A 26,338-nucleotide genomic window follows, 5' to 3' on the forward strand; every position below is an offset into this window, starting at 1 on the left:
AACCCACCTGACCCTCCTTCCAAGGCAATGTGCCCACCTGCCCACACACACCTGTTTGTCCTTAAAGATGTGGGTCCCTAAGCAGGTTCAAGCCCCAGGGGGCTTGTCAAGGCATAATGCTGGTGGGGAGCTCTGCCTGCAGCCCCTTTTCCCACACCATCAATTGCCAGGGTTCAAGTCCTGCTCCTCTATCTCCTGGCTCACCTCCAGCACAAGGAGCGGAGCTCTGGAGGGGACACAGGGCTTGGCATGTGGGAGAGCTGGGGACCCCGAATGTCCTCCAATCTCCCTTTGTCTGCAGCCATGGTTAGTTGGTTCTAAATTCAACATTCTCGTTATCAGGAGCCCACCTTAAGCACCAGCCCAAAGAGATGCCATTTTTGAACAGGTGCCAGCCTCACAGAGGACACTTTGTAGGAGCAACTCAGTTGTTCTACCCTTCAGCAGAACAGGGTACGAGAAGGTGCTGAGAGCTGAAGGTGCTGCCCCTGGAGGAGTAGGGGGGCAACTCCCCTGCAAGGACTGCGGTGGGTGACCCATCTGCCGGTAACAGACTCTGTCCTTGCCGGTTTGCTGCATCCATTTACCACCATTCCACACCTTGTTCCGAAACGAAAATCTCTGCTCATCTATGGGCTATCTGTCGTGGGGGCCATTTGGGCTGGTGCTTAATGTGGGCTTCTGTGAAAGAGAATGTTGAACTTAAAACCAACTAACCAGGGCCGGAGAGAGAGACAGTGGAGTAGGGTAAGGCGCTTGCCTTGCACGTGGTTGACCTTGGAGGGTCCCTGGAGCCCCACCAGGAGTGATCCCTGAGTGGCCCCCCAAACAAAAACAATGAGCTAACCAGCCCTGTGTCTACTGATTATCTATACTGTACCAATGCTAGCGTGCAAAGTGCTTCACAGGTATGAGTAACCCTCTAATCTAGACTAATGTTTCTCAATAGACACACAATGCAAGTCCCACTTGTAGGACTACATTTTCGATAGTCGTATTTTAAAAAAGGTAAAATAAGAGCTGGAGCTATAGGACAGTGGGGAGGGTGCTTGCCTTGCATGCAGCCGACCTGGCTTCAATCCTCAGAACCCCATATGGTCCCCCGAGCACCACCAGGAGTAATTCTTGAGACCAGAATCTGGAGTAACCACTAAGCATCATCAGGTGTGACCCCAAAACCAAAAGAAAAAGGGCAAAATTGAAAAAAAAAATGATGTAGGGGTTGGAGCAATAGCACAATGGGTAGGTATTTCCCTTGCACTCGGCCAACCTGGGTTTGATTCCCAGTATCCCATATGGTCTCCTGCACACTGCCAGGAGAGATTCCTGAGTGCAGAGCCAGGAGTAACCCCTGTGCATTTCAGGGTGTGACCCAAAAAGCAAAAAAAAAAGTCATCATTGCAATATGTAAACTATAAATTTGCTAATGAGATTTTCTTGCACAAAGTCTTTGAAATCTAACGTACACTCAGTTCATTTCAACTCCAGCTAGCACAGTGTTCTTCACCCATGCATGGACCAGTGCCCATGTACATGTAGAAAGGCTAAAAATGACTGTCTACCACCATGGTTCTAAGTGTCAGTCCATGGACCAATATGCAGGGGACGGGGGCGGTGGGAGCCGGTGTGCGGGTAGAGATGGTTGAAGAGCACGGACTAGCGCATTGAGTGCTTGGTGGCCCCTATGCTGAACTGGAGAGCAGAGCTCCAGGAACCTTGTGAGAGAAGTACTAGCAGCATCCCTGTCTTCAGAGGAAAATCCCAAGAGACGTGATTTTCCCAGTCACGTCACTAAGTGATCAAGCAGGGATTTGCACACAGATAGCAAGACACCAGAGTCAATCCCTTCATTCCCTGACAGTTCGTATCTCTCCCAAGACAAGCACTCTCTGATATATTGGCATTGTCCTGGGATCAGCTTGCTTGAAAAGACTCCTCTGGGTTGGGGCCCGAGAAACAAAGCAGGAGTTAAAACACTTGCTCTTGGGTCAATGCCTGGTACCCGATATGATTCCCCAAGCACTGCCAGGAGTGACCCCTCAGCACTATGGGTGTTGCCCAAACAAAAGGCTACTGATTTGATCTTTGATTAAAAAAAAAAAAACAGACTAGATGTGTTTGATCCCCAGCACCACAAGGTCCCCTAAGCCTTGCTGGAAACACCCTTAAGCTCAGAGACAGAAGCAGCTCCCAGTACTGCCAGGTGGGGGATGGGAGGAGAGAAGGGAGGGGAGGAGAGGGAAGAGAAAAGACAAGTGAATTATGCTAGAACTTACATTTTTTTAATTTAAAGTTTTTATTTTGGGGTCACACCCAATGGTGCTCTGTGCTCAAAGACCACTCCTGGTGGGAGCTCTGGGGGCCATGTGGGGTGCCATGGGTCAAACCTGGGTCAGAAGAGGGCAGTGAACACACTTGACCCCTGTACTATCTCTCTGTCCTGAAGCTAAAAAGTTTAACTTGCATGAAAAATAAAGAAAACCAAACAAAAGTGCACTATGTCGCCTAGATTCTCTGGTACCCAATCACAGACTATGATAAGTTTTTTCTCTACTCTCTGCACATCCGATGGTTCTAGTGACATTTGCATTAACAGAAGACGCCTTTTCCCACTTGATCTCCTCTCTCTCTGTTCTCAAGCAGACATTTTTATCTCCCTAAATAATCCAAAGAGCATAAGGGTGGTGTCTATCGGACTCAGCTAGAAGAGAGCTCAGAAACCTGAGAGACCTATGCTCAGCCTTTACCTTTCAATACCTCGAAGGTCACTGACAGCCCAAGAATCTAATGCCAAGGAGGTTGCATCACTGGTAATCATGGAAATTAAATTCGAGGCACATATGCTCCCCTGAACATACGCCAGTTAAGGCAGCTCAACAGTCTGCAGCTCATTCACACACAGCAGACCACGCTCAGGTTTCAGCAACCTTCTTCATCACGCAGAGGAAGTATCTCAAGAGGAAGGCTCACTGTGGAGAGAATGCTGTTAGCGCCAAATGAAGTCTAGGAATGACTCCAGCAGATGGTCTTTAATTATTCACACGGTTGAGCTCAGGAGTAGGTCATCATCAGAAGGTTCGAGGCAAGATGCCCAAGAGCTGCCGTGTTTGACGGACAGGAACTAGAGCACGCTAGAAGAAAGTTGGCAGTGGTGTGGCTTAAGGGAAAGTGGTAATTCATCTCTCCAGTATTTTCTCTTGGCTCTTGGCTAAGCAGTTAAGGACAGTTTTAGATCCAATTCAGTCCATCGGAGGGTACAGCATCCAGCCACTGATAAGCAGCACTATGTCATCAGAGGAAAGAATTCTTGGATGCGAAGACCAGACTCTGCCTACTTTCCCCTCACCAACAGCCTGAACAACCCCCTGCTGCCAGAGAGCCAAGCACACCTGCCTTAAGGCTGATCATACAGAACTCAGTTCAAATCCTGCTACTACCACTTATTTGCCCTGTGACCTCAGGCACACATAGAATTTCTTTCTCAGTATTTTACCTCCAAGTAGGAGTCCTATGGACTTAAAAGCAACCTTTTAAAGAGGAAACAAGAAACACATTCTATCCAGGAAAAGAAAATCAAAGACTGTGTTCTTAGAGTAAGCAGTCCAAACAATTAAGGTCAAGTATCCGGGAGCAAACAGAGGTTGTTGTGGTTGATTTGGTTCAAGCTATTTAGATGTGAATTGGCTAATGTTAAATTTCATAATTAAATATAGATATATTTCATTTCAACATTGAGATTTCCCTCTATGGGAATACTGGAAACTCCCAAGAACACGCTTAGGTAGTTGTTTCTGGACCCTCTCTTGAAACAACTTCAAAATTAAAAACATACATTTGCTATATTGGAGAAAGACTTAACTACCGAAATACAAAGGCATCCTCACCTGTGCTAAATAAATTAGGTACTAATTTGTTCCGAGTTTAATGGGATGGTGTGTTCAAGGAGTCTACGGCATCCAGAAACATTTAAGACTTAAGCCAACCAACTCATGCTAACCTTGTAGTGAGTCAAACTAGACTGGGAGTTGCGGGGGGTAATTTGTGGGAGAAAAGGAGCTTCTATATCTGAATCTTGCTCAGTTGATCTCAGCTGACCACAAACTACTCTACTTGAATTGCCCAACAAACACCATTCACTGGAGGACACCTTCAGCACCTAAAACCTACACCAACTTTCCTGGTCCTCCAGTCCTAGAATCCATCATTTCATTGGTGTTTCCAGAATGCACAACAGAGGAAGAGCTGGGAATCCTTTAATTTAATTAATTAATCTTGTCCTGAAAGGTTTCCAAAAGTAAACAAAGAATAAGCAGCTGTGAAATGTCCAGGGTCCCATATTCAGACAGCTGTTTTGTTACTGAGTGGTTTGACCCAAGAACTACAAAATACCTCACTCAAGGAAATCTCTGAGTCTCAAGATTTCCCCTGGCAATACAAAGGTTTCTCTCCCTCCAGCACAACCCTATCAGAACGGCCACACCGAGTCTTAAGAAAGCATCTGTACTATGGAACGAATTTGCCTCTTGAGGTTTTCTGAAGAGTGAAGAAACTCTTAAATTTCCTACTGTGTTTCTATACAAGGTGACAGATTGTGGCTCTCACCCCTGACTGACACCTCACTCTGTGGTCCCCACACCAAAAAAAAAAAAAAAAAAAGAAAAGAAAAGAAAAGCCCAAGCGACTCCATCCATAACACCGACAGACTGTTATCACCAGCCATCGGGAGAGCTGGTCACTATTTGACTAGAAACACTGTTCTCACATATTCTCAGAGCTGTCCCCCCTCCAGTCTGACCCTCAGGGACCCTGTGGGTAGAGAAGGAAGAGTCATTCCTTGTGCTTCTTCCATATCCTGTGCTCTACAGCCCACGGCCCATCCCAAATGGGGAGCACGGCCAAGCCCCAGAGCCCCTCACGCCAATGCTCGGCTCTGACTTACAATGAGACAGCAGCACCCGGGCTCAGCTGAGCTCCTTCACCGGATCTGCCAGTCGGCTGGACATCTCTGCCAGATGTCAGCATTTAGATCTGGGGGATGGGGGGCTGACCCTGCAGCGGACCCTCCCTTTCCCAGGCTTTCTCTGGTGGGATGAATGTCCCTTTTCACGGCCCAGTGCAGTGAGGAGAGGCTTCCCCCAGCTGTGGTCCCGGGCCACCCGGGCCCCACATGGAATGTGCCCCTTTGTGGAGCGAAGCCGCCTGGTGAATGGAGCGTCTCTGAGAATAAGGCAAACCAGCAGGGATGCGGGAGGGGCCCCCCACACCCCCTCAGACAAGAAGGCCGACTTTGACACCAGCTGGCCAGGGCAGGGCCGTTGGCTGCTGGCCTAAGATTCCACCTCAGAACAGGCTATTTCTGGTCCCTGAGCGGGAATGTTCAGGACACAGGGAGATGGTGAGAAGGTAGCGTACAAAACAGAATTCTTTTCAGCCTTCAGAAAGAGGTCTTTGTCAGGTAAAAATTGTTGTGACCAATTGGGTTTCCCCACATTCCTGAGCTTCGGGTGGATTCTCATTTGATCCAGACCATTTCCTGGGGTGCTGAACCACAGTCTCCAGGGCTTTGGGAGCGGCGTGCTGGGGCTGAGATACTGAGAGAGCAAGGGTAGGGGATGCTCGCGCCAGTGTGGCAGCCTGTGGGTTATAGGAGCAGTGCAGGAAAGGATCCAGGTCGGAATCCGAACGTGTCGCCCCTTGAAGAGAGGGATGTGTATCTTGGTCAGGCTTGCTACGGTCTGTGAGGTTCCGTGTTGTTCGTTTCCCCTGCTACTCTCCTTGCTGTGAAACCCCATAAAAGACAGGCAAGAACAGGAAGCCCAGGTTCCAATCTGCTTCTGCACACAGTGTGGGTCTGAGGGTCTTGGTGGGTTTGAGTCCAGCATGGGTTCATTGAAGGGATGGAGGGATAACGTCAAAAATATGAAATTGGCAACAGTCTAAGGAAACTTCAGAACGGGACTCCCTGTGTCTATCTGTATCACATTATTTGGGGGACAAGTTTTAAACATACATACCCCACTTCCCACCCCCAATGGTGACCAACAGTGGCCCCATTTCTCCTATTTCCCTTGCTGTGAAATTTTGTAACAGAGAGGCAGGGGGAGGAGAACAGAAGTTCAGTCGAAAATACCAGCAAACCTAGTAGGTGGACCAGGCAGTGCAGACAACTAGAGCCCATGGAGGCGAAGACCTGCAAGGCAGAGGGTCAAGGGCTGGTTGAGGTACAGACAGAGAGGTAGGTAGGAGGAGCTTGGAGAGGCAGAGTAGGAGATAGGAGTCAAGGGAGCTTCAAGGACATGCCCTTAGGACAATCATTGCAGGACTTTTCCCCACAGACTCGGCTCTCGTTCGTTCGAGCAATGGAACCTGCACCCCAGTCAGTTCTTCGGAAGCGCGAATTCCACGGGCCGGGAAAACACGGGAGCAGCTGGAGCAGAGACGCAGCCTCCTCTCTGGTCTGACGGCAGAGGTCTAGCTACGTGCGGAAGTGCTGTGGAAGTGCTGCTCCAAGTTATGGAGAGCTGGCAGCCAGCGGGGAGAGTGCTGTTCACGGAAGCCCTGGCTCTCTCCCACATGCCCGGTGAGTAAGCGAACAGACACCAACCGCCACATCACCAAGCTGGCCGGGCTCAGCTACACCGCGCCAGCTGGGACTGTGTCACCAGTGTTCATTGGGCAGTGAAATCATGCAGAGGGTAGAAGCAAACACACAGAGACCCACACGTTGTTGCGGTTACTGGGTGGGGGGGGGGGGGGGCGACCTTCTCAGCCACCTGTGGATGGGCCAGTGTCAAGGTGCTCATCAGAAGTCTGTCCTGGCCTCCTTCTAAAGAAGGACCCGTATTCGCACACAGGTGGAGGTCACTTCCCCTCTCCACACACCACCTTCAATCCGCACCCCCGAGCACTCTGCTCCTCACAGGGGACTGAGCTCTGAACAGAGCTCCTTCCTCTCTTTCCTGCCTTTGCACTTCCTGTGCCTGAAAGATGCACTTTTTAAGAATCTACTCAGATTTGTATGTAAAAAGTCCCAAGGAATCCACCAGGAGACTATTAAAACCGATGAAAAGAGCTCAGCAAAGTTATAGGACCAATATGTAAAGATTAATTGTATTCTGAAACATTGTCTCGGCATAATTCAGAAATGAAATTAAAAAGATACAGAGAGGGGCTGGAGCGATAGCACAGCGGGTAGGGTGTTTGCCTTGCACGCAGCCAACATGGCCGACACAGGTTCGATTCCCAGCACCCCATATAGTCCCCTGAGCACCGCCAGGAGCAATTCCTGAGTGCATGAGCCAGGAGTAACCCCTGAGCATCGCTGGGTGTGACCCAAAAAGCAAAAAAAAAAAAAGATACAGAGAGAGAGAGAGATCAAAGGGCACTTTGTATACTGGAGCTCAAGATCTGAGCCGCCCGCTACCCCCCCTCCCCAGGAGGAAGTCTCCCACCCGGACCACCAGGTGTGACTCCTCCAAAAATACAAAATAAAACTTAAAAAGTATTCCTGGGGACTGGAGAAGACAGTACAGCAAGTAGGGTGCTTGCCTTGCATACAGCCAACCTGGTCCTCCGATTCCTGCCAGGAGTGACCACTCCTGAGCAGAGAGCCAGAAGTACACCCTGAACACCACCCATACAGTCCCCCGAAACACGACCAGGAGACATTCCTGAGTGCAGAGCCAGGAGTTACGCCCGAGCATTGACAGGCATGGCCCCCAAAGAGAAAAACCAAAGAGATGTTCTAAAATCACCTGTGACAAGGGCAGGGGTGTCTATGAATATACTGAAGGCCATCAACTGAACCCCCTTATACAGATGATTTGCGCATGAAATGTGTCACTGAAGCTGTTGAAAGTAGCATTCAGCTGAACTCATGTCTGTATCAGCATCTGCTCCTTAGGATCCCTATCTCGGGCCTGGCAAGTCAAAACTGAACCTGTCACAGTTTCAGTCCTCAAGATGATGGCAGACAGGGAAGCAAAACATGCAAGAAATGGTCCAGAAATAGAACTCCGAAGGCCTGCTTACCACCAGGAATGAGAAACAGGAAACCCTGTACGTAGACAGCTGAGCAGGTTTTCAAGGAAACTAAGAGCTGGGGGTGAGCACTGCAGGGAAGAGAGGGGGAGTTCAGCAATCCAGGTGGGGGGTTTCCAAAATATTCCAAAATGTCAAAAAGGAATGTGAGAGAGGGAGGGTGGTTAGCAGCAGTTGGAAAAAAAGAACCAGAGAAGGGCCTCTCAGGAAACCTGTGAACGATACTAAGAGAAGCTGAAGCCAAGGAAAGGTAGCAGGAGGGGGGTGGGGCGGAGGGTGTTTTTGAGTTGGAGCCAGCAAATGACAGGCCATGGGTCAAATCTGCTCTTATAAATAGTTTTATTGGAACACGGCCATAGTCGCTCTTCACATAATATCCACGGTTGCTTTCCCACCAAAAACAGCAGTGTTGACCAGTGTGACAAAGACCACAGAGGCGGTCAAGTCCCAAATATTTGCTAGCTGGCCCTTTTATCTAAGTTTATGAACCCCAATTCTAGAAAAATCCCTGGTGGTTGCAAGGGGTGAGTGGTTTCCCACGGTACAAGAAATGAGGACGGTCAGGATGTGAGCAAATCTGGAGCTATGACGACAGGGATGTCATGAGGCAATGGAGTGACACTGGTGTCACAGCGGATGGTGTGAGGGTGTAGCAGTGGGGTGGAGAGGGGAGCGCAGCTTCGAGAGCTTGGTGGGGAGGGGCGATCATCTTGGGTGAAATCCTTTCCTGTAAATCACTTGTATCCCTACAAAGGATTGACAGCCCCATGGGTTTCACAAGTGATTTTTTTTCTTTTCGTAGTCATTTAAATGTTCCCTGGACATCAAGCTGAGTGCTCAGAACATCTGACTTCAGAGGCAGCTCACTGCGTTGGTTTTTGGGTCATATCCAGTGGTGCTTACTCCTGGACCTATGCTCGGGGGTCACTCCTGGGGGGCCAGGGAGAGAATCACAGGGGATCATAAGAGGTGCCAAGGACTGAACCTGGGTTGGCCCCAAACAAGGCAAGTGTCCTACCTGCTATAGCATCTTCCCAGCCCTAGCTTAATGTGTTTTAAAAAATTCTTGCTCTGGGGCTGGAGCCATAGCACAGCGGGTAGAGCGTTTGCCTTGCACGCAGCCAACCCAGGTTCGATTCCCAGCATCCCATATGGTCCCCCGAGCACCGCCAGGAGTAATTCCTAAGTGCAGAGCCAGGAGGAACCCCTGAGCATCGCTGGGTGTGACCCAAAAAGAAAAAAAAATTCTTGTTCTACTTTGGTGCCACACCCAGCAGTGCTCAGAGCTTATTCCTGGCTCTGCACTTCTGGCAGGGGGCAGGGCTCAGGGGGCCATATGTTGTGCCAGGGCCTGAACTTGTGTTGGCCATGTGCAAGGCAAGTGCCTGCCCCTCTGCTCTATCTGTCCAGCCCCAAGAATTATTCTTACAAAGTTAGGGGATGCTAGTGCAACTCCAGAGAATCTGATGAGGCCTTTTACAGTCCAAATTCCAGATCCTCTGGTGGTACCCTAAGGCTGCTTAAACAGTTTAAGTGTGTCCCACAGGCCCATCAGAGTATTATTCTTGACTGGCAAACTCTTTTTTAAAGACACTGTCAAAAAAGACTCATTTGGAGTCAGAAAGAGAGGGATAGACATAGAAAGATTGCATTCATCTGGGGGATATAAAGTAACAAAATATGAGATTAATACCCAAGAATGGCTGAGATCAGCACCAGGAGGATTACTCCATAGCTTAGTGGCCAGCCGGGCATTCTAGGGGAAAGGGCAGCTCAGATAGAGAAGGGAGCACCAAATAAAGGGTGTTTGGAGGATCCTCCCAGGAGGGGAGATGCATGTTGAAAGTGGACTATGGACTGAACATGTTTGCCACTCAATGCCTCTTTTGCAGACCACGACACCCAAAGGGAGAGAGAGAACAAAAGGGAATGCCCTGCCACAGAGGTAGGGTGGAATGGGGGGAATGGGGGTGGGAGGGATATTATCCATGGTGGTGGAAAATGGGCACTGGTGAAGGGATGGGTATTTGATCATTGTATAACCGAAACCCAAGCACAAAAATCTGTAAATCTACAACTGTACCTCATGGTATTTCACTAATAAAAATTAAAAAAAAAAGACTCATTTGTTTGTATTTTACACCTGGTACATAATAAATCATTTTAGTAAGGAGAAAGAACCAGGTGGGAAGGGAAAGAGGAAGGAAGGCAGGACTAGCCACCAAAGTTTTCATTCATGGCTTAAACTCAGACTGGAGCGGAACTGAGAGAAGGGCAAGGGTCCTTCAGCTCAGACGTGTGCAGGCCCCGCCAGGCTCAGAGGTGCTGTCCTGATAATGCTGCAAATTCGCAATCCAAGCACGCTGTGTGTTGCTTCATAGACATATTAGGAAAAGAAGCTGCTTACATCTCACAACTTACCTTACAAAGCTTTGAAAAGACTCTTGGTTGAGTGAAAGAGCATCCTCTTCCTGGATCCTGAGATGTAACTCAAGACACACAATGCACACATGAAGGGCTCTGAAAGCTACAGCCTTTGCCTTTAAGTCCCTGCACTCTGGATTATGGTCTATTCTTTTTGATTTTGGGCCACTCCCAGCAATACTCAGGGGTAAGTATACTCAGTGGTTCTGCACTCGGGAATTACTCCTGGCAGTGTTTGGGGAACCATATATGCAATGCCAGGGACTGAACTTGTCTGCATACAACCCAAGTGTCCTACCCTCCCTAGGATCACTCCAGCCCCTATGGTCTACTCTTGACCTCTGTATTCCTTCTAGTTCGAAGGCATGTTCATTTTGTCATGTGCACCTCCAACAGTTATTTTCAGACCCATGTTCATGCTGTCAATAAGCAAGATAGTTGCACCCCAAGTGTCCCTCAGTGGTGAATAAATATAATGTAGTCACACAAGAGGACTGACTGACTGGCAGAAACACATGACCAGCAAGCTGGATTCTGGGCACTGCCTGCTGGTGTGGCACTGAGCTGAATATTAGGGAAAGAAGCCCCAAGTTTCTCTGAACACACTTAGAAAACCCCCCAAAGTTTTGATACTGTATTTTGTTGTTGTTGTTGTTGTTGTTGTTGTTGTTTTAGGCCACACCTGGAAATACTCAGGGGTTGTTTCAGGCTCTGAACTCAGGAACCACTCCTGGAAGTGCTCAGGGAACCATATGGGATGCCAGGATTAAATCGAGTTCAGCTGCATACAAGGCAAGTGCCTTACCTGCTACTATACTATCTCTCCAGTCCCATGTAATAACAGTATTTTAAAAATTAAAAAATAGGGCTGGACAATAAAACTCCCAGGTACACTGGTCTTCAGGCCTTCTCAGAGTGAGGTGGGCAACTTCCTTGCAGCCTCTGGCATATAAGTGACCCAGCTTCACTCTTCATGACTAATCTTGGAAGAGACACCAAGCCAATGAAACCCTGAGGTACACCCTTCTCTGGGCCAAAAACTCTGGGGTCTCCACAGAAAGGGGGACAGCTATAGCTGTAGCCCCAGTGGTCACACCCACACCCCACAGCCTTTGACATAAATGTTCCAGATTCATGAAAAATCTCATGTGATTCCAAGACAAAGAATCATTCCAATTCCACAGCTCTGCCACACAACACCTCCAAATTCCACAATAACAATAGCCTAGTAGGAGCAAAGCAAATTAGACAGGAAAGTAGCACAGAAGCTCACTAAGATCAGTGAGCAAAACTAACACAGAAGGCTCAATTAGCAACAAGCAGCTCAGTAAATCCAGACAATGACTTTAATAATACTGTTATGAGGCATAACAATTTCCACCAATTTTTTTCTACTTAGCTATTTTTGATCATTACATTTACCATTTTGTTGTTAACAGGCAAAAAAAAAAGCCTGCTAAGAGGGCAGACTTGGGGGGGGGGGGGGCGGTGGGAAGCCAGGGACAGACAATGATGGAGGGAAGGTCACAATGGTGGTGGAATTGGCGTTGGAACATCCAACACCTGAAACATCCGTATTTTGAGCAACTTTCTAAACCACAGTGTTTAAATTAAGTTAGGGGAAAAACGACCACAAAAATATGACTGGAAAAAATATAGTGGAGTAACATGCTTACTCTGTGGCAGATTCCAGTTTGACTCCTGATACCACATATTGTCCCCAGAGCACCAACAGGAGTGATTCCTGAGCACAAAACCAGAAGTCCTGTGCATTGCCAGGTGTGACTCAAACTCCTCCAAAACAAAATTAAGGAAGGAAAGGAGGAAAATGACTCTCAGAGAGTCTGTAACTTGATTCTTGAGGACAATGTGTTAAGGAAGATATTTAAGAGTTGCCAAATTCAGAGAGGGAAAGTAGAATGGTGGTTGCCAAGAGCTAAAAGGAGGGGAGAATGTGGTGTTGGACTTGAAAAGATAGTTTCTCTTCGGGAAGATAAAAAATTTCAGAGGATGGGTGGTGGTGAGAGTTTCAGTGTGAACACAGTTACTACCACTGCAACACACATTTAAAGACCTGGCTTCCACTCCAGCATACACACACACACACACACACACACACACACACACACACACACACACCACAATGTAATGCATAACCACAATAAAAACAAAAACCGAAGTTTGTCCGTGTGTACCTTTAGTATGATAACACTTTACCCAGGCCTGTTATTCTTGGGAGCAAAAAGTTTACTCCAAAAATGTATTTTAAAGATTTTGTGTCAGGGCCACTCCCAGTGGTGCTCAGGGAACCATGTAGTAAGCTGGATGCCCACATGCAAAGGATGCATTTCAGCCCACTGAGCTCTCTTTCTAGACCCTAAAATGTACTTGACTCAATTTTTGTTTTGTTTTTAGAAAGCTATTTAGGAGGCCACAGGGGTAGCTCAGTGGTCAGGAGTACATACATGTACTCGGGTCTCAACATCACATGGCTCCTGGAGCATAAACCTCTCCTATCTCCTGGGGTCATATACCCTTGGGGTCATATAACCCTCATGGTACAGGGACTGGGCAGTTCCACATCCTCAGGCCCTTGCATTGGCCTAGTTGGCAGAGTATAAACGGGGGTAGCACCTGAGCCTCCAAGCACTGCTTGGAAGTCCCCATAAAAAAGGCAGAGAAAAAAAGGGGGGAAGACCCCACTTCCCTTTACTTCCAGAAACCCTGGAAGTCATGGCTACCAACCACCTCAGCACGATGGCTATGTAAGCTCGGCTTTGCTCCAGAGACTCAAATATATATCTCAAAAGAGATTAAGAAGCTGAGAGATTCTTCTAGACCCTGTATAAGGCTGAGTGGTCCGGGGACAGGTGAACCCAGCATCCACTCAAACAGAGCCCCAGCAGCTAAAGGTTCCCACACACCACAGTCACAGCCATGCTCAAGGCCAGATCCTACTGCTCAGAATGAGCTTCATCCAGAAATTAATCAGCTGAAAAAACTCGGGTATGCATGTTTTGTGACTGAAATCTCCAGGCTTTCAAAGAGTCAGGGATGGGTTGCCTCCACGCCACCCCATCTCCTTGTACTTCCAGAAATCCCGGCAGTAACACACATGCCCCAAAGCGACCACCCAGAAAACTTAACTCTAGCAGTATTTATTACCCTGTTAAAAATTTTGGAGTTCCCAGGTTGTGAGGCCACATATGCAGCCACTTGACATCTCAAACTTTATTACACTGATAAATTTGGAATAGCACACAAGATTGGATGGGAAGTAATGTAGAAGGCAATGAATCTCAATTAACAAAATATAAAAACAGAAGGCTTAACCTGGAACATCTTAGTGATCTCTTGTACAAGGGTTTAAGGGCTCCATGGTGAGAAACTTTCTTCTAAGAAAACATTTTTTGATCATTCAGCAAATTATTTATAACAAGTAATGTAAAATAAATTATTGGGGGTGTGCTATGGGGACAGGCTTAAGGGGTGGCTGGGAAAATTGGAGATAATGGTGGTGGGAAGGTGTAATGGTGGTGGGATTGATGTTGGAACACTGAATGCCTATAACAAATCATCATGAATAACTTTGTAAACCACAGTGTTTATATAAAATGTAGGGGGAAGTTTTAAAAATGTAGGCTTTACCTATTCCATGTAAGTTCCAAAACATATTAATATACAATTGCTTTAAATATTTCATTAATGACAAGTGAGACATGATTATTACCATAATGAGATCCAAGTATAAAAAACTGAATGTGATATACCTTAGATCTCAGAGTTGAAAACTTATATATGTAAATAAGAATAAGCATTTTATATTATATTAAATGGTTTTAATTTTCTTATTTACATAGGTCAAAATCATATAGTGATCCCAAACTGGCTCTTACTGATTTATTTTCTCATCATTCTATTTGCCATTTCTTAAAAGTAGATTTGTTTTATGCCTTATGGGGGCAGGTTGAGATGGGGAGGGAAACTGGGGATACTCATGAAAGGAAAGTCACACTGATGGTGTTGGAACACTCAATGGTTGAAGCAGCTGTAAACGAACAACTTTTTAAATCATATTGTTTTTAATAAAAATTCATTTAACAAAGGGAGGGTGAGATATTTAGGGAAAAAAAAACCCTGGGAAAGCTGAATTGTGTTCCATCCAGCAAAGGGCAGCCCCAGCATGGCTGGGGCGGGGGTCATGGATCCAAGTCAAGGACTGCGTAAGCAAACAGCAAATTCAGCTGTTCACAACTCATCGACGTAACTTATCTTCTGGGGCTGTGTGTGCTTTTCAGACAAGCGATATTTTCACAGAAGATTCTCAGCACTGTGTTGGCACCACATCAAGGGACGCAAATGGAAACCGTTGCTATGGACCTTGGGGGTGGCTGCTCGTTGCTGAGCGTGAAAAAGGAAGAAGTACCAGGGTTGCCCTTTGCACGTGCTGTTAGACATAATATTCAAGTTATTCCCAGCGAAGAGGTCCAGAAGCCTTAGACAAGGCCTCTTCCCAGCCACGACTCTCCTCACATCCTTGTCCATGTTTGCTCACGCTCCACATTTGCATTTGTCACATACAACTTACCCGCAGTTACCATGTACGCATGGGAAGGACAAGCTGTTTTTCAACAGTACACAGAAATCTTATCTGAATTGTCACTGTCATTTATTTCATCCGAGTGGCTATCTGAAAGGGGACTGTCCAGTATGATATCTCTCAGAGGCCGGGTTTGGGTGGCACTGGCCCCCTGGCTATGTAGCAGCAGGCCTATGGGTTGCTAAGTGGCCCGCCTGAAGATTCCCCCCTCCTGGTCCCACCAACAGCAGCAGGGGCGTCGGGGGTCGGCAGTGCAGTGCATCTGTATCTGGGCACCCGCGTGCCTCTCCCTTCCCTGGTCCTGCTGGTTCTGTGTGCCCAGAAGAGGGCAGGCCCTCACCCCTTCATCCGCAGCCACTGGTTCGTTTATCCAGAGCACAGATGGGTCTGTGAGACCCTGAGCTGTGGTCTGGCCACAAAGGTCCTTCTCCACAAAGTCTTTATAAGCTGTTCTTCTGAACGATCCTGGAGACTGGAAAAATGTGCAACCCCCCCACCCCACCGAAGCTCCCAACACTGTGAAGGGAAGGAAGCAACTGCAACTGTTGACACAAAATCACCTAGAAAGAAATTCTACCCCCATGGCAGCCTGTTAGCTGAGGTGGGAGTTTATGGTTGTGCAAAGATTGTGTGGTTCAGGCCAAAGACAATACAGGAATTAATGTACTTGCCTTGCACACAGCCAACCATTTGATTCCTGCTGGTCTACATGGTCTCCCAAGCATGCCAGGGAGAAATCTGAGCATCGTCTGGTGGGGTCCAACCACCCCTCACCCCAAAATAGTGAGGCTTAATGTTTTGCCTCTCTTGAGTTTCTACTCTTGAACAGTGGAATTGAAGAGATTTCTACATTTCTATCTAGCTGCTTCTTACTTAGATATCACATCCAGCATGGAGGGTGGGAGAAGGCGGTGTCATGACCGGGCAGTGTAAAGGTGCAATACCAGAACCATCAGGGCTATACCGGGTCATGCTCTTGGAGTCCGATTAGGGGCCCCAGTCAGAACCCAGGCCCTTGCAGATGCTAAATACACACACTAGTCATGCATTCTGCCACTTGAGCTATCTCTCCAATACCCCTAATTAGCTACTTTAAAGAAGGGTTGTTAGTGAACAAACCTATCTATTTCAGGGCAGTGAGCCTAAGAGCAGACAGTCTCTAGACAGATTCCTCCATCCACACTGCAGGCCAGCGATGGAGAATTCCATCTCCTGAGATGTAAGAATAATGTCTTTAGCATTCCCTCTTTAAAATAAAGAAACTCAAGTACTGAAACTGTGAGAAGTAAGAAAGTCTGGTGTACTGGGCTGGGGAGAACTCAGGGGCTGGGGCACTTGCCTTGCTAAGTATAGGATCCAGATCGGACCCTGGTGCTGTGTGGCCCCAACACAGCAGATGTAGCCCTGGTGGTCCCAACCATGCTGGATTGAGTAGCGCCACAGCTCAGGCATCAGCACGGACCAGTATGTTCAGCTGGCTGAGTATGGCTGGGAGACGCCAGCTGCCACAACACTGGGTGATACTCAGAGGAGGTATTGTCCAGGGGTTCCCCCAGGCCACAACCTGAGGGTGCCCAGAGGCTATTCCTGACTCTATTCTCAAGGGTCACTATTGGTGGTGCATGAGAGACCCTAGAGGGTGCCAGGGATTCAATCGGGGGCCAGTCACATGCACTCTGGCAAGATCTTTCTCCCTGTACTATCAGTTCAGGTAAATACTCCCACGGTAATTACTCTTTTTTTTTTTGAGGTGGGGGGGAGGAATCCCTAGTGGTGCTCATAGCTTACTCCTGACTCTACTTCTGGCAAGGCTCAGGGAAACATTATGGTTGTCCTGAGGATTGAATCCCGGTATGCTGCCTGGAAAGCAAGCACGCTAAGAGATGCATCATGTCTCTGGCCCCTCCAAAGCAATTGTTCTTAATGGAATTTTATTCTTTGGGAATTTCAATGAGTCATTTCACTGGTCCTCTGAGATCTGAGAGGCAAGATGCTGTTGAAGGAAGAGGCTTTCCAATTCAGACAGAGGTGGTGCTACCATCAAGAGGTTCAGCTGCTTGTGTAGTTTTAGAATAAGCTGAGACACAACCCAGCTTGCTGATTTTTCAGCTGCAAAATATCTCTTCAGTGCCAAGTCACCAACTACTAAGTATTTGCACAGGAATTCCTGATGGCAGGTGTATAGGAAGTGATAAACCTAGGATGAAATCAGAGCCAGCTCAGGGGAGAACGGCTCTGAGTCCCAAGCACCGAGGAGAGCGAGCTCCTTAAACTAGACATGAGGCTAGCTAGGTCCTGGCTCACTCATAACCAGCTGTGCCAAGTGGACAGCAGAAAATGCAGCCGTAAGATAAATTCAACTGCACCCATTTCATCATTTGGAGGAACTTTGCAAGAGCCAAGAGCCAGGGGCAGAGAGATAGCTCCAAAGGCTGGAGCACAAGCTTTGCAAGCAGCATACCTAGTTCGATGCCCAGCACTGCATGATCCTCTCTGCACTGCTGGGCACAACCCTGCAATCACTGAGTAAACTCCCAGCACCAGTGGGTGTGGCCCCCTAACAAACAAAAATATCAAATGACACCATGGATTTAAAAAAGTAGTTTGACGTATTCCTGGACCGCGCGGCCACTTTTGCGGCATCATCATTATAAGACACTCCCTACCCATTCTCCATAATTACCACACCACATTTGATGGAGTTCAGATAGTAGGCAACAAATCATAGAGGGAAATATATATATATACATACATACATATTTTCAGATATATATACCAAAGCTCACATACCCAAACTTTAACAACATGTTAGTGATATTCTATAGAATGTCTTTTTTTTTTCTTTTTGGGTCACCCCCAGCGATGCACAGGAGTTACTCCTGGTTCATGCACTCAGGAATTACTCCTGGAGGTGCTTGAGGGACCAAATGGGATGCTGGGAATCGAACCTAGGTCGGCTGCGTGCAAGGCAAACACCCTGCCTGCTGTTCTATTGCTCCAGCCCCTCTATAGAATGTCTTAATGGCTCTTGCCAAAATAGAACAATCTTCACACTGTTTCCTATAGGAACACTTTTTTGTAAGCATGTTCAGCAGTTCTTCATAACAGACAATATGAAATAGATTACTTCGGTTGTGTTTGCGATAGGGATTGGGGCTTGAGATGGAAACATCCCAAATTTGGTGGTGGGAAGGTGTAATGGTGGTGGGATGGGTGTTTGCATATTAAATGTAATCAAGTATTGTGAACTTACTTATAAAATAAGAAAATTTTTTTTAAAAAGTGATTTGAAAGTAATAATGCACTCTATGAAGACCGACTGTAAACATAAAACTCAGATCAATTGTAAAAGAAATTTGTGGAAAATCTGGGAGTTTAGTATGAACTGCTAATTAAATGACACCCCATTAATTTTTTTAAAATGTAATAAGCACATTAATAGTTTTAAACTTCACACTGGGTAACAAAGGGACAAAACAACATATAGCCTGGGATTTAGTTTTAAAGCACATTGCTGAAAAAGACAAGAGAAACGGGAGGTCACAAAAACGTGAGAACAGTCGGCACTGGGCAGTAAGTACAGGGGGTCTCTCTACTTGTGTGCATATTTTAATTTTTCACTTTAAAATGACTCAGAACTAGCAGAGCACACAATTTCTTTCCTTTACAGAGTCCTTCACACTGGCATCAGAGGACAATGATTAGGAAAGGCCAGCAGAGGTCAGTACTCCTGGTGGTCAGGAGGGGATGAAGGGACCTTATCCAAGGCTGGTATGTTGTAACCACTCCTCCGCCTTTTGCCCCCCCCCCCCAACCCCCCTCCACACACACCCGGCCTTTTCCATGCTTGCCGGAGACGTGGATAATGCTAAATCACATAAATATAGTTGATGTACTACCTTTCTCTTATACACACACACTTATCTTTGCTATAAAGTACAGGAACATTTAACCATAACAAAATGCAACAAGGTAACATTAGGCAGCTTGCAATAAACTTTATGATTGTGACCTCTTAAAATACCTTATTCTGGGGCCATGGATCAAGGCACTTGCCTCCCACGCAACTAACCCAGGTTCAACTCCTGGCAGCACATATGGTCCCCTGGGTCGGCCACAGTGATCCCTGAGCACACCACCAGGAGTAAGCACTGAGCAAAGCCAAGCCGAAGCTGGGTGAGGTCAAAATCAAAACAAACCCCTCTCCTTATTCTTACAGGCCACTGGTAACTGGAAACCGGGATGCAGGACTGAAGATAACCGGCTGGTACCGCAGATGAACTCGTCTTCACCTCCAGCGGCCTCTACCAGGACACCTTCGAAGGTCAATGTACACCCCGGTCCTCACACCTCCGTTTCTTATTATATTTGCCGCCAAATAACTCTAAGCGGCCAGAAACCAAGTCGATTTGAAAACAGTCACGGCAGGGCCCAGGGAAACGGGGAAACGAGAGCCCCCTCCCTCCCCGCGCGCCTTGCCAAGAGCTTGGTGATCACTCCAGGGGCAGATACAGCGAACAGACCGGGAGCAACAGATGAAGATTCAGCTTCAGCTGCATCCGCCCAGTTGGTCCCTCATCCGGGATCGGCCCGGGAAAATTGACTCGTCTTTGTCGCGGTCCCTGACCGTCTAGTTCCACACAACGCGAGCATCTGCGCCAAGGGGAACCAAGTGGGTTTTTTTTTTAGGGGAGGGGGGACGGCGGTCAAAGAGGGGGAGGGTTGGGATCCAGGTTAGGCTTGCGGCGGTGCGGGAGGGGAGCTAGCATCCGGGGAGACGTGGCGTCTCCACCCGCTACACCAAAGCGCAACTTTTGTCTGGCGCAGAAAGAAAAGGACCTCACGGCGAGTTCCCGGTGTCCTGTTCTGGGGGTGCTTTCCCGTGCACGCCTGCGCCCACCCCCCGGCCGCGCTCCGACCCCCTCTCCTCGGGCCCCATAGGGTCCGAGGGTCTTTGTAGGAGGGAATCCCGCCCGCCCCTTCCAACCAAGTCTGCTCGCCGGGCTCCTTGCACCGCGACGCCTCCCACCCGCCAGGTTTGCGGGGGGCGGAGTTCGTGCGGGCAGCATGCGCCCGCGAGTCCCCGAACCCCGGGACGCTCGGGGGGCCCCGCCGCAGCTGGCTATGGGGAGGGCGTGCGCTGCCCGCGCTCTCCACCAGCGACCCGACGCGCCTTTGTCGCCGGCTTCGGAGACGCCCCCACCCCCGCCCCGTGTTCGAACTCCGTGCGCCCCAGCCCCGAGCATCCCGCGCCCCGAGCCAGGCTCCGCGGGTCCCCCTAGCGCCCGCAGGCTCCAAAGTCGGGCCCCGGCAACCCTGTCCACGCCAGACTCTCAGGGCACCCCGAGCCTGAGCGCCCCAACTCCGCGGGGGCGCATCCTCCAACCCAGCCCCAGGGATGCTGGTGCGCCCACGGCAGAGCCGCGGCAGAGACAGCGGGCGCAGGGCGGGGGGCGCTTACTTGGCAGCAGGACTGGGGGTCCCCGGCGCCCCTCTTCGTGGTCCGCGCAGACCCGCCGGCCTGAGGATGCGAGCTCCAGCTTCGGAAGCCGCGGCAGGAGCGCGCCGTCGTTTCCCCCGGACTTTTAAGGGGAGTCGGCGGCAAACCCCACCCCGGCCCACCCACTTCCCCCGAAGGCGGCCCCCGCTCGGCCCGGCCTCCGCCACCTTTTGTTGTAATTCGAGAGCGGCCGCTCCCGGGGCCGTAGGGGGCTCAGCAGGGCGGCCCTTCCCAGATGCCTCTCCCCAGACGCCTCTTCCCCTGCTTTCCCGGACCTGGGGTCTGGGAAGCCGGGGAGGGGGCGCATTCCGGGAAAGGATCCCGCTCCCCGCCACCCACGCACGGCCGGCAGCATTAACCCTTCCCCTTCCTCGCCCACCCACATCTCTGTCTCTGAATCCACGTCCGTGCCCAGCGGGCCCAGCCGCTAAGTAGATGCTCAATAAAAGCGCCAGCTGGAAAAGAGTTAGGAAATTCGGACGCCTAGCGGGAGTTTTTCTCTCCAGCGCCCAAAGCCCAAGCAGAACTTGCAAACCCCGAAATGTTCTTGCAGGGTAGTTTTGAAAAACTTCTTTTCCTCCAGAGAGGCTCTGGAGGGCCCCAGCCGGTCTCAAATCCACGTCCCATCCCTTTGTTTCCTGCACAGGTAGCAGGAAAGGCTCTAAAGGTGGGTCTCCGGACAAACAGGATGGAAAAACGGGAGGTTTCAGGATCAACAGGACAGAGATTGTTTTCTGTGCATTTCCCCCTCCGACATAACTTAGAGATGCTGCTGTTTGTTTGAGGGGAAGAGGCCAGCAGGAAGAGGGTAGTTGGTGTTTCTGTTGTCCCTTCCTGCAGCGGAGTTGTATCATGTTTGTGGCTTCTGCAAAACAGTGTCTATCACTGAGCAGTGTGAAGGAGGTTTAGTTTTCTCATTTTTCTTTGGTTTGGGGGCCACACCCATTCTGATGTTCTGGGACCCAGGGCCTGAACTCTGTGCTGGAGCCGAGTCCAGAGGGAGTTCCTTTTGTCTCATCCAAGTGGTCAGTGCCAGCAAGCTTGTCCCTTCGGGGTCACTGTGCGCCTGCAGGGGTGAAGGAGGCCATGCTTTCCTGCAGGAAGCCTTGCTCTTCCGCTCTTCCGCAGGCAGCTCCCAGCTATAGCCCTGGCAAGCCGCCCCCTCCCATCTGGTCTATAAATTTAAGGCTTTTGGGTCTTTACTCCCTCTCTGCATGGCAGGGCCCCAAGCTCAGAGGACAGAACAGGACACAACATACTTTATAGAAGGACATTCCTGCTTGTCTCTTAAGCTCTCACTATGGACAAACTAGAGTGACCGTGTGGATTGGGGGATGAGGGGTGGGGTGGGGGGCTTCTGGGAAGATTCCCAGGGTTCCCTAAGCTCGCTCAAGGCCCCACCAGGTGACAGATGGACCTCTATGAACAGGATCGTCTGTGGACCTCTGCCACAACAACCTCAAGTGGGCTCTCAACTCGGGACAGACTCCTTGCTGGGGTGCTCCTTCCTCAGTCCCCAAAGTAGTGGGCTGGGGGGACTCTAGGTCATGGACCCCAGCAATTCCCTCAGGTTTTCTACCCATCAGCCTCTACAGGAACCCCTAGGCCCTCTGGAGGTCAGGTATGTAGTTGTTGAAGGTGTTTCTGTGGCATTGGAACTGTTGACTGTGGTGCTGGGTCCATGAAATCACACAGGATAACATTATACAGATGGTCCGGGGCCAGCTCAAAGGGCTGGAGCACTTGCTTTGCATCTGGAAGCCTTCAATCCCTGACACTGCAGGTCCCCCAAGCACCCCTGAGAAATTCTATAGACAACATACACACAAGTGAGTGCAAATCAAACTGGGGAAAGCACGGTTAAGATCAGTGCATTGTACCGTTGCACTAGTGCCAACATCCAAGCAGTGATCTTGGTTTATGGGGAGACTGCACCAAGGCTAGGAATCTCTGTATTGCTTCTCACAGCTGCCTGCAGAGCTGCCATCACTGAATTTAAGGTACTGGATACACTGTTGATTTTTAATGACACATACCAGAAACATAAAATGCAGAGCATAGACTTGCATGTTACAATGCAACAAAACCAGACCTCACAAGTAGCCCAGTGGCTCCGGAAGGCCTCAGGATGTACGTGAACCCCTGTTCCGTGAAGGAAGTCCCCAGTAGCCTTCCAGGCACTCAGTTACCCTCCTCTGCCTCATCCAGGACTGTGGAACATGCCAACACCCCACCTCATCGGCCCAGCAAGGCCCGTCTCCTCGGGACCTCAGTCCCATGTCAGTCTGAGCTCTGTATTTGCTCGGTGAATGCCTGTGAAACTGAGTTCTGTCCTCTCCCACTCTTTTCAGTTCTAGTCTTAGAAGCTCTGCGAAGACATTCACCTATTCAGGAGACACTGAAAATAAACTCTGCAAACCCAGTTTTGTCTGATTATGGAGGGAAAAAAACACACCTTGCTGAATATTTAGAAAATACTTGAAAGTAAACAAAAATTGCAAATGTACTTTTTAATTTTGTTATTGTGGTTTTGGGGGGGCCACATGATGGTGCTCAAAGCTTACACCTGGTCTGTGTTCAAGGATTATTCTTGGTGATGCTCTGGAAACCCTATGGGGTGCCAGGCAAGTGCTTTCAAAATCCTGTGCTGTCTGCCTGGCTCTAAACATGCCTTTTAATGATTGAAACTGATTTCGAGTCTCGTCTCCCATGTTCTATGTCATTGTGTCTCTTTTGATGGACACCAAATTGTTCACAACTCTTCCTCGAACAAGTCACATGCCCCTTGACAATTGGGCTTGGGATAGTCACAGAAATTGAGCAGCTTCTCTGTGGTTCCTGTTAATTGTTACACAAGAGGGCTCAGAAGGACAACTGGATTTCCCAGAACCACAGATGGACCAGTGCTCAAGCTAGGAAAACAGTAGTCGTTGAACCTCTTGTGAGAACTAAAGACCCACACGTCGAAGGCCCCGGGAGCCCCCTGCGTACTGCCCATGCCTCACTTGCAAGATTAAAGGAGCATTTGAAGCTTGTACAGAGCCAAACTCGGACATGCCCAGGTCTGGTTCAGTTGAGGGATGAGTAACCATATATGCCTGCTTCCGGAATCTAATCCCACATGCGTCTCTGCCCCAGACCCAGTGGCCACCGGCTCGATTCAGAGCCAGCCTCGCCCCCAAGGCCGGTGCAGAGCCTGAGGCTTCCCTTACTGCCTCCTCTAAGTGCCAGTTTGGACCCCACTGGCCTGGGGAGAAACACTCCTCTCAGAGTGCTCCTGGAAGAGACATGGGCTGAGGGCACCCAGGGGTGCAGACACTGAAATGAGCTATGCATTAGCATGAGGAGGGGTGTGAGCTAGAAGGGGCAGGTGCCCACCAGCAGTGGACAACATACAGAAGGGCCACAGGAAAAGGAGGGAGGGGGAAAAAATTTTCACTTACTGCAGGAGGTGAAGAGTCGGCACCCTTCATTTTCCCTCTTCTGGGCTGGTGAATTCGATTGCAGAGACAGTTTCCTAACAGCCTGGGCCACCTCAGGAACTGCAGTCCAAGAAGATGTTCTCCAGCTTTGCTCTTGGTGCTCAAAAGTGTGTGTGTGTGTGTGTGTGTGTGTGTGTGTGTGTGTGTGTGTGTGTGTGTGTTGGGGGCAGGGGCGGGGGCAGGCTGAGAAGGACTAGAAGCAAATGGACAGATAAACTGGGTGAAGACCATGCTGCAGAGAAAATGGGAGTTGGGAGATGGTGGGGGAAGCCAAGTGCCTCCAGGGTTAAGGAGTTGGCCTAGCAGAGTGGGGACAGCAGGGAAAGATCCTTTTCTTCCTGTCCCCAGAGTGCGGAGTTTGCTTCTCTACTGAGCTGCACCCAGTCTGCTTGGGGTGTTGCTGTTTACTTTCCCTGCGTTTATTTCACGGAACCATTTCCCGCTTCTTCTGCACAGCACGTCCCTGAACATCCAACCCTGTGGGAGTCAGTCCCGGGCCATGGTGCTTGTGGGAAAGCGTCAGAATGAGCCAGAGCCAATGAGATATGACTAAAGCAGAAATCATCTGAACGGGCGTTACTCAGGATAAGCTATGCAGATAAAAACGGATAAGCCAGTAGTTTAAATCCGTATAGATGAAGAAGAGACTCCGGCTCATTCAAATCAAAGGGGAACCCAAAGGCCAGGGAGATAGGAAAGGGGTTAAGCAGTCTTGAATCAGCCGACCCAGGTTTGATCCCTGCTTCCCCACATAATGGTCCTTTGAACCCCTCTAGGAGTGACTTCTGACTACAGCACCCAGAGGAAGACCTGAGTACCACTGGGTATGGCCCAAACCCCTCTTCCCCCAAAAGAGGTGACACCAGGGGCCAGAGAGAGTGAGCATGTACTTTGCATGGAGAAGGCCCAGGTTCTCTCTCCTGTACCACATAGAGCCTGAGGACGGCCAAGAGCAACTGCCAAAACTCGAACACGGAGTGGGGGAGTAGTTCTCAAACACTGCTGGGTGTGACCCCAAAAGCAATCAGTTAAAATCAGAGGAGACAGGAATGTACCACCCACGCCATCAAAGAAGCATTAGTTCATGCCTTTGGGGAAAATTATTTGGAATATGTGTCGAGAGGCCAGGGTGTGGTCCTACGAGAGAAGAGTGTGCTGAAAGGAGTCAGGCTGATCTGAAGCTTTTTTTGCAGGGGGAAGAGTGTCACACCCATCGATGCCCAGGGGTTACTCCTGGCTCTTTGCTCAGTAATTTTTCCTGGCAGTGCTCAGGGGGTCATATGGGATGCTGGGAATCGAACCCGGGTCAGCCACATGCAAGGCAAATGCCCTATCCGCTGTGCTATCACTCCAGCCCCTGATCTGAAACTTTACTTGTTGCAGTATCTCTATGTGGGCAAATATCTATCAGATTTTCTCATCCGCAAAAGTGTTCTGTCACAACCACTTTGTTGGTTGATTTTGGGGCCACATCTGGTGGTGGCCAGGGCTTACAACCGGCTTTGTGCTCAGGTGTTACTCCTGGGGGAGTTCTGAACTATCCCTGAACCCTATGACCACTTTTGACACAATATGTGAAGATGGAGACAACTCTATTTCCTCCTAGGCAACAGCGTCCCCTGGTGGCCAAGGTCTCTCATAGCAGCCAATGTTTGCAACATCGAATTAGAGGAAACTGTTTTGAGCCAACAAGAGATTTAAAAGAATGTCTGATCCAAACATCACCTTTACAGAGATGGAATCAGAAATCCATACAGAAGTACGTAAGATCACGGTCCCTTCATATGTCAGCAGCTTCTCTGAAACTGTCTCGTACCCAGGTCTTCTAATCCCTGGAAAGTTCGACTTGAAGAGTCATATGTGTGTGGTGAGCGGTAAGGCGATGTCTTCTCCTCAGGAAACATTTTTATACATAAAAAGTCAAATTTCATGGGCCAGAGAGACAGTACAGGGGTTAAAGCACCTGCGTTGCAAACAGCCAGCCCTGCTTCTATCCTTGGCACCACATATGGTTCCCCGTGCCCCGGCCCCCCCAGCACTGACCCCTGAACACAGAGTCAGGAGTATGCCCTGAGCACCTTTAAGTGTGCCCCAGTCACCTTCCCTGCCCAATTCAATAACATTCAATCTACTCTCTGATATGTAAAATTGTTCCCTACTGCACACCCTGTGCTAAATCCCCCCATCTCTTTCCTTTTCTTTACTCGCCTCAAGACGAGCTGCTATATGTTTGACAATATAGTTTGACAACATAGTAGCTATATGTTTGACAATCAGAATTTCTCCTCTGGA

At 49.1% G+C, this 26,338-nt stretch overlaps 1 protein-coding gene across 1 annotated transcript in view; it reads right to left on the bottom strand.

Moving 5' to 3' along the window:
* LOXL2 (lysyl oxidase like 2) overlaps positions 1-20,558 on the bottom strand; it is an 89,225-nt gene extending 68,667 nt beyond the window's left edge. The window contains exon 1 of the mRNA XM_056119037.1: positions 20,526-20,558. The gene's annotated coding sequence lies outside the window, so the exon portion shown is untranslated. The remainder of the gene's footprint in view (positions 1-20,525) is intronic.
* Positions 20,559-26,338: the final 5,780 nt, after the last annotated feature.

The sequence above is a fragment of the Sorex fumeus genome, unplaced genomic scaffold (assembly GCF_029834395.1).
Source record: "Sorex fumeus unplaced genomic scaffold, SorFum_2.1 ptg000039l, whole genome shotgun sequence".
NCBI lineage: Eukaryota > Metazoa > Chordata > Mammalia > Eulipotyphla > Soricidae > Sorex > Sorex fumeus.